This window comes from Phoenix dactylifera, chromosome 5, assembly GCF_051530095.1.
Source record: "Phoenix dactylifera cultivar Ajwa chromosome 5, Ajwa_hap1_PhDact_Kaust_v1.1, whole genome shotgun sequence".
Taxonomy (NCBI): domain Eukaryota; kingdom Viridiplantae; phylum Streptophyta; class Magnoliopsida; order Arecales; family Arecaceae; genus Phoenix; species Phoenix dactylifera.
Window position 1 is genome coordinate 37,357,399 of NC_143194.1, and position 8,400 is coordinate 37,365,798.

Below are 8,400 nucleotides of genomic sequence, written 5' to 3' on the forward strand. Positions count from 1 at the left end.
CTTTTTCTCAAAAAAATTCTAATCTATATGCAACCCCAATTAATATGGCTGCTCGTGGAAGAGATTACTCCAATAATTAAGCATTATTGACATATTCTTATACTCTATAAATTTTACTGAATAATTTATATACGATATAATATCCATTCATCATTATTGTATTTTTTGCATGAAAGTATTTATCGGCGTTCCTTTCTTTTTAATCCATTTTAGTGCAAACTTGCAAATAAGTCTGTCTTTTCAAAAATGCAAGAAAAGTAAATCTCCTAAAACAATGCATTAAAATTAGAGTAATCATGTGGAGCTTCTGCTAATGTGCATACAGGCGTATAGGCTTGATACACTTTTCATATACAATATAGGTGCCGCAAAATATTTTTCATAAAATTATCAAAAGAATTCCTCCAACAAGAAAAATATATATGAAAAAAAATGAAAACAAAGAAGAAGAGCTCGGCTCGTCTAAGATCATGATTTGGAGAAGATCTGGTCAAAAACACGAGGCTCGACTTCGTTCCCAGTTCCCACTGCCTTTTTGAACCATTGGTCCGCCCAAATTCAACGCTAACCAATCCCAAAGCTTCACTTCCCACGAGATATTTATTAAAATAAATTATAAAAATCCCATTAAGGTTTATATTTATTAAATTTATACTAAATAGTTTGTAAAATCTATATTTACATTCACTTAAATTAATAACATTAGTAAATTTATTTATCTTGTATAAAAAATTAAAATTATTTTTGAGTGAGTGAAGTGGAAGATACATATATTTTTTTTATGTCGGCTGTTATATGGCATAAAGTCATTTTGGTTATTTTTAAAAAAATTTCTGATTTGGTACTTAAATTTATTAAAATTAACGATTTGACTAATATTTTATTAAGTTATGAATTAAAGTATTAGATAAATAAGCATAAATTTTTATACTGTTAAATATAAATATAATTTATTTTTAATTTTAATATTTTTTATAACTTAGTTCATTTATTATGCTACGCTCCGGTAAAATGGGGTCGATGGACCGTAACATCATCCAGGGTGTAAAGATGGTTCACGAAAAGAAAAGTCCTCCCCATGCGTGGTTAATTAGCGGATGACTTTTTTGAATGGGCAGGTCAAATCTAGGTGAAGAAGGACCGATCCGCTCGGCGACGAGAGCGATTGACCCGTGCCCCGTGGAACATTTTTTAGCCAAAAGTCTGTCCGGAAACCCGAGTAGATCCGCTCGTCGACGAGAGCGATTGACTTGTGCCCCGCGGGACATTTTTGGGCCAAAAGTCTGTCCGGAAACCCGATTAGATCCTCCAGCTGATCGGGCCAACGCATTCCCCGTTGCTCGTCGATGGATGTCCAACGTTTTTGAGTCTTGAAACATGGCATCATTTCCCTTCAAATGTATACATCAGAAGATATTTTAAAAAGAATCGAATAAGACATGTCATGGTCCAGTTAATGCCACGGTGATAAAAGAAGTATGTTGCATTGGCTGAACATTGGAATATGTCCCATAATATGATATCAATACATTGAACCTTCATCGTTTGTAGTATAATTTGCGGGTCAACTCTTGCAGGGAACCATTTCATTCATGGTTATAATAAAATATACTAATAAGTCCAAAAGTTTTGGTGATAAGTAAACGCCATTGTTCCTGGGGTCATGGTGCCGAAGTAATGAATTCACACTGATGAAAATGAGCAATCACAAACTAGTTTGGAGTATTTCACTAGTTCTATATGTCTAAAGTTCATATAATAAAGTCTCTAATTAAAACAACAAGTATAATCAATTTCGGGGAGAATATTATTTTAACGATCAAAAACATGTGATGCAAACTATTAATCATCCCGATAGAATTATAGATCGAGTTAGCAGACGGAATCTCTGAAATAAAAAGGAAGAAAAGACTTAGATTTTATTGTTGGTTATTAAATGCTGCGCCAATCAAATGAAAAAGATGAAACTTTGACAAGGTCATGAGGTTGGTATGACATCCTTGTTACCTTTTCCTAATGCCCATGACACGGAAAAAAAAGAAGAAGAGAGGTTGCGAGCATCTTTTGAGATCCGAAGATGACATGCGTGCGGATATGCTTGCAAGCTTGGACAACATAATTTTCCTGCCTCAGAACAGAGTTGGACCAGCTGGCCTTCATGCAAGATACGATTCTAAGAACAAAATGCCCGTGATATATCAGGATGCATCTAATCCCTTAACTAGAGATAAAATGGGGAAGAATGCATTGCAATTCAATTAGATGTCTCTAAAACCTGCACCGAGATAATATATTGAAAAATAAAATCATATCACATTATTATAACCACCAAAGGGTTCAAAATGTATGGAGGGAAAACAGTTGTCGGAAAGATAGAAATCCATCCAGGATTTACTATGTACAAGGTCTTTTTAATGTGAAATCTACTATGAGCATCAAGATATATAGTGCTTAAAAAGATCGTATGTGCTCAACCTCTTACAAATTAGAACCTCGGCACCTTTTATTCCACTGTACTGTTTGTCAGGACAGTCGAGCATAACGGCAAGGCACAATCATATGGTACAAATGGGTAAGGTTTGCCAAGTGCATATATTGGTATATCAACTGAAAAACTGAGAGTGAATTCAGCACCACCACAAAAGAGACAGAAGATTCGGTTGCTGCTAGAAAATGTTGTCAGATAGGGACGCGTTGCCCTGATACAAAGGACTCCTGGAAATTGGAAATTGTTTCAGAAGGTTAGCTCTCCAAGCAAGCCACGTTTCGCATCTTACCATTATTCTTCAGAAGGTTGGTCCTCCAAGCGACTTGCAAGACTTTTGCCTAGCAGTGTATAATTTTTCATACTTGATGAGCCACTGAATGAAGTGTGGGAAAGCCGACTGGCCCAAGATAATGGAATCTAAAATGCGAGTCTCGTTGACTGAAAGAGGAGTTGTTAGAAAGCCGGATTGTTCTTATCTGCCAGTCTCAAACTTTGCTAAAGAACGTGTAACACGTTCGACGGGTGTACCACGAATTTCCAGAGATTGTTGGCTATGATGCTCATTCGTGCAGCCGCCTAAAATTGTACATACCTACCGAGAAAGATAACATATAGACGGCGGGAGAATCTAATATGACGACAGACCTGCGAGGGTGTGAGACTTGCGCAAGGCTGACCAATGTGCCATCTGCCTAATTTTTTCCTTTCTTTTTTTGTTTTTTGTTTTCGTGGAGCAAAGGAGAAATACAGTGTCAGCCGAATCTACAGAGAACAAAGACGGGAAGAACCAGAAGAGAATAAGAGCAACAAAACCAATGGGCTCTTACTTTCTGACTTTTTGGGCTGTACTCATGCTCCGTTGTGTGTGAGGTGCCGATGTATCAAAAAAAAAAAAAAAATATTTGAGGCAGAACTAGCCTCATGAAACACAAGTTGAACGGAAAACCAAACCAAGGTAGAGCGGAAATCCAACTGATTACTCTTGGCTGAATCCCCTTACAACAAAATTGTCCTGCAACAAAGAACAGAGAGCACATCTTACCCATCTAAGTTGTGTAAAAGGCACTGATTGAGCTGTTAGCTCTCATTTTTATGTAATGATTCATGAGAAAATCACTCAGTACTAAACCATTATGGCGGCTTCTTCTTGATGATATAAGATGAAGGTTCTCCAAATATTTTGTAACAAAAAGTAGATATCCAGACGACAGCAATCATATTCTTGCCTATATTTCATGCGCGAATCATGTGGCTGCTTGTTCGTCAGTTTAAAAATAAGAATAAAAAATATCCATGCGCCAATATCTCGAATCAAACCCATGAAAAGCACTTACAGATCTGCCTTTATGCAATATATTCTCTTTGCCCGATCATCATTTGAGCCGCTGAAATTATGTGTCATTTTCTGCAGAGACAAAAGCTGCAGCGCTTAGATTCTCATTCAATTTAAACAAATTAATAACCATAGTAACAAATAGGAATTTTATTTATGTATATTGTAACCCTTTATAGCTACAAATTCTCTTCGTGTATCTTCTCTTTACATATTTAGAATAAACAGAAAAAACATTTTAGTCCAGCTGCATATATATAGGATATGAATGTAACAAATAAAATTGCACAGATTATCAGCGTATTACTATGGTAAGATACAGATGCCATCTAAACCTCGAAAAAGACCCACCTTGCCCTATTTCTCCCCCTTACAACTGGTCCTATATCCTTTGGTCTCAATACCGGATCCTGGCTCTTCCATGAACCCATATATATTGTATGTAAAACCATCAACTATAACAATCAATCAGCATATCAAGCAGAGTGCTTGGAAAGTGAAGGAAAGGAGAATTTCGAAGGTTTAGATCTGAGTTTTGGGGATAATCATCCATCCGTTGGTCTTGCCTCTGCTGATACACCTCTATATCACTACCCAAAAACAGCCTGAAATCCTCTAGGCACAAAAAGTATGTTAGCATGCATGAAGCACCATATTTCTGATTCAATACACAGGCATGGTTGTTCATAAGCTCAAACATTCATGGGAGTACAATTAACTGATATTGTTACTGAGACATTGTAAAATACATGTCAGCATGTCCAGCAAAGAAAAGTGGAAAAAAGAGTGCAGAACAAGAGTTGCTGATAATCAATGTGCATCTTTTACACTTTACAATTTAGCAGTTGCAAACAGAGTTAGCTATCTAGCAGCAGAATGATGCAATCTTACTCATGGGAACACTAAATGAATATGAAGATAGAAATCTAGATCTTCTTCATGGTCTAATTGAAAATTTTTAAAGAATGGGAGGTGCAAGTAATTTTCCATAAAACATTTAAAGCAATATGGAACCAAAAGCATTCATTGAAGGGCTATATCCAACAAGATATTTATTTATTTAGTTATCTGCATGATGTGTTTTTTTCCACGATAAGAAATGATCACCACATCCTCAAAATAAATTTTGATTTTGGAATTAAAAATTCCTATATTTTCCCAAATTATGATATATTATCAAAATACAAACATTAGCCAAATATGCAAACTTTAAATTAGTTATATAGTATATTCCAAATAACATAAACAGTAAATTTAACAAACGTATGGAATTTAATAAATTAATAAAAAATTTCTAAAATAATTACACATGAAACTAAAGGATTCATGAGAAATCTTGCTATTTTTAGATTCAATCTACAAGTTCAATCTAGAAGATTCAGTAATTATCCACACCTGCACAATTGAAATCTTTGCATAAGTTTCCTATGAACCTGCAAGTTCAAAGGAAATCCCCATTCCTTGTATCCCCAGAAAACAGCATATAGCATATATCTCAACAAGCCTGAGTAATTTTAGAAAATGTACACAGAAGTGCCTGAGAGACAGAACCCATCTTGTAGAGGCTCACTTTAGTCAAGTTTCCAGCAATAATTTAAATTTATAAAAAGTTCTATAATGGCCAAATCTTCACAACTAATTGTTGACCACTGGTGCAAGTACATGAACTAAGGCTACCTACAGATATTGTGAATCCTTTTCTGGAAAAGACATCCCTAGGCCAGATCGCTCCGATAATTGATCCCTAATTCTAAACTCAATTAGATCATAATCCCTCACTAACTTCCCTATCTTTCTCATGCGTAATCATAATTTCATAGCCATCCATCTGTTCAACCAATCCAATTAATTATCTCAATGTGATTACAACTGTCAGAGTTAAAGTCTCTGTTTGATCTCAGTCATCCAAGCACTGGAGATGATCATCAATATCAGATGTCGTTCATATGCCAAAAACTAGCAAATATTAGATGCAATACTAACATGATTTCTTGTCACAAAAACTAATACGTTCTACATGTATCAAATCATTCAAAATTTCAAATAGCCAACTGCCTGCCGAACTTCTCATAACAGCCCTCCAGACTCCTTTCACTTGTTCCAGTGTAGAAGCAATAAATGCAAAAAAGTGATTGCAATTTTCAGGAGGGGCAAGACAGATAAGGCTTGACATGTAGAATTCAAATGGCACAACTCCAGAGTAAAGCTATCCTTCCAGATTTGCATCAACCCCATTCAAATCAAGGATTTGATACTTAATGTGCACATACGGTCCATCCTGGTCAATGTAATACAAAATTGAGTTAATCATTGTTCAGCACATATGTTTGTTTAAAATATGAGTGGACAATTGAGCTAAACAGCTTTTAGGCAATGAATGTTCATTTCATCTCATTATTGGTTCATGCAAATACTGGTATGCTTGATGAGTTTATATCTCACACATTTCTGAAGTTGCAGTTTACTGGTCAGAGAACTACATAGGCTATAAAAACCTCCTTTTAACATACAATAGAGTGTACCAAACATGATCTGGTCAATCTCTCAAGAAAATGGAATTGTAAGTTGAAGAACTTTAGATAAAGAAAGATAAGAGGCAAAAGCTGTTTATCCTTTTAGTGCTTCTACAAATAGGCATTTGAAAGGGAACTGGTGAATTACAAACCTTTTCCAGAAACTCCCGGTGCCAGAATCCAAGGGTTTTCAACAGACCTCAGATCATTGGCATCCTAAACCAGTATGCAGCAATCAGTCCCTCTACAAAATGCCACTCCAAGACTCTGAGACCTTTCCTGTCCTGCTCTGTCCCAGATCTGAAAATACCCCCTCCCCCCACCCCGAAAGAGGGAAAAAAGAAGTTACATTTTAGATAAAGTTCTCAGGGAAAAGAAAATAATTAGTAAAAGTGAAATAGAATAAGATCTCACTTGCAAATTTATTACTTCGTTCTCAATCTTAAGTTACTTTATGGCAAAATATGCACCTATCGCAGCCTTCTACTATTGGCTAGACTTCTGGTGTGCAAATCTGAGATTAATGGCCAAGAATCTAACTCTAGAGATAACTGCACACATGCTTCTGACAGAGACAGCCTCATGCCAAGAACAAGTTCAGTGTAACAAATTGTCCCATGTTATCACATAAACAGTCATCTCTCGATGCTTTAACGGGGGAAAAAAATCACTGCAGAAGGCAACTTTCTCATGATTCTGCTAACCCCATTGCTGAATTTCTTGAGCAAATCAAGAATCCCATGAACTAGAAAGAAAACTAAAAGAATAAAAATATAGAATTTTAAAAATAAGGAATATTTACTTTAGTTCTTGACAATTATCTCATAACTGTCCATCAATCATTGCTGGGTTTCCTGGCATGAAATGAGAAAATACGATCATGGAACGAGTAAAATAAGAAAACAAAAATCTTGTCCTTATTATCAGGGCTATGTAAAATGTTGGCATTCTTGATCACTTCGGGTGATCAGAACGAACCAAAATCCTAAAGAAAACGAAAGAATATCGCATGAACAAGAATCAGAAGCAAGAACAAAACTCTAGCATATCAATCGCCACAAGACCTCAAGAAATGTAAGAGAATGAGAAAACCTCAGCGAGATAATTTAGGACGCCGATCGACCAGAGATCCATCAAAGGAAGATTCTATAAGAAATACGAGAATCAAAAGAGGGGATGCGAAAGAAAAGGATCAGAACAATCTCACCCGCTGTCATCGAAACCATGTCCGCCCCGTCCTCGAAACCCTGGCTGAAACATCGCAGAAACGGTCGAACTCCGGAGAAGGGAAAAAAGGGGAGGAGGAAAAGAGAGACATCGCCGTTCTTTAGGCTTGCTTTATATTAAGGTGCGAGCGAGGCGGTTCAGATAGGATCCGGGAAGCGACAGGATCACGACCGACTTAAAGAAGCGGTTCCTCTAAAGGCTCCTTTGGTCCCAGAAAAAAAGAAGAGAGAGAAGCATGGTCAATTAAAAAAAAAAAAAGAAATATCTCTTATTTAATAGAGATTTTCAAAAAAAAAAAAAAAATATTCTCACAAAAATATAATTTCTATATTTTATTAAAAAAAAATTTCCATGAGAAACATGAAAAAGTTACTTTCTAGGAATCACTCAATTTTTATTTTTTTAAAAAAGGCCCTTTAGCATTAAAGAGGCATTAAAGACCTATTATTATTAAAAGTATAATAGGAATTACATATAACTTTTTCAGGAAAGTGGATGATCAACTAAACATAAGCACTCTGAAAATCTGTCACTTTCTCATGGTCAACCAAACATGCCAAATGTAGTTTTTCAGGCATCATCTTCTTAGGAATATGATTCCTGAAGAAAAATGCTTCCCGCGAACCAAACGAGCCCTAAAGTAATAGCATATCCGGGAAGCGACAGGATCATCATTGACGAGTGCCCGTGCGTTGATCCCTGGCACAATGGCGCAACCTTTGGAAATTTTTAAATAAAATATGAGAGTTTTAGGAGCAACCTTGTCTAATTCTGTAATTGATAGGATGTACATAAAGCTTATTATTGAACAAGAGAAGCTGAACCATTTATGTTTAAGA

General features: G+C 35.9%; 1 long non-coding RNA gene across 8 annotated transcripts; it reads right to left on the reverse strand.

Moving 5' to 3' along the window:
- Positions 1-710: 710 nt before the first annotated feature.
- Positions 711-7,787, reverse strand: LOC103720798 (uncharacterized). Of its 8 annotated transcripts, XR_016413381.1 has the most exons (4): positions 6,487-7,730; positions 3,618-3,893; positions 2,008-3,500; positions 711-1,391 (listed from the first exon to the last, which is right to left on the reverse strand). It is a non-coding gene; the product is annotated as an uncharacterized LOC103720798 (long non-coding RNA). The 8 variants fall into 8 exon arrangements; XR_016413380.1 differs by having other exon boundaries at positions 711-3,500; positions 6,487-7,723; XR_016413383.1 differs by lacking the exons at positions 711-1,391; positions 2,008-3,500 and having other exon boundaries at positions 3,540-3,893; positions 6,487-7,188; positions 7,546-7,722.
- Between the last annotated feature and the right edge of the window lie 613 nt (positions 7,788-8,400).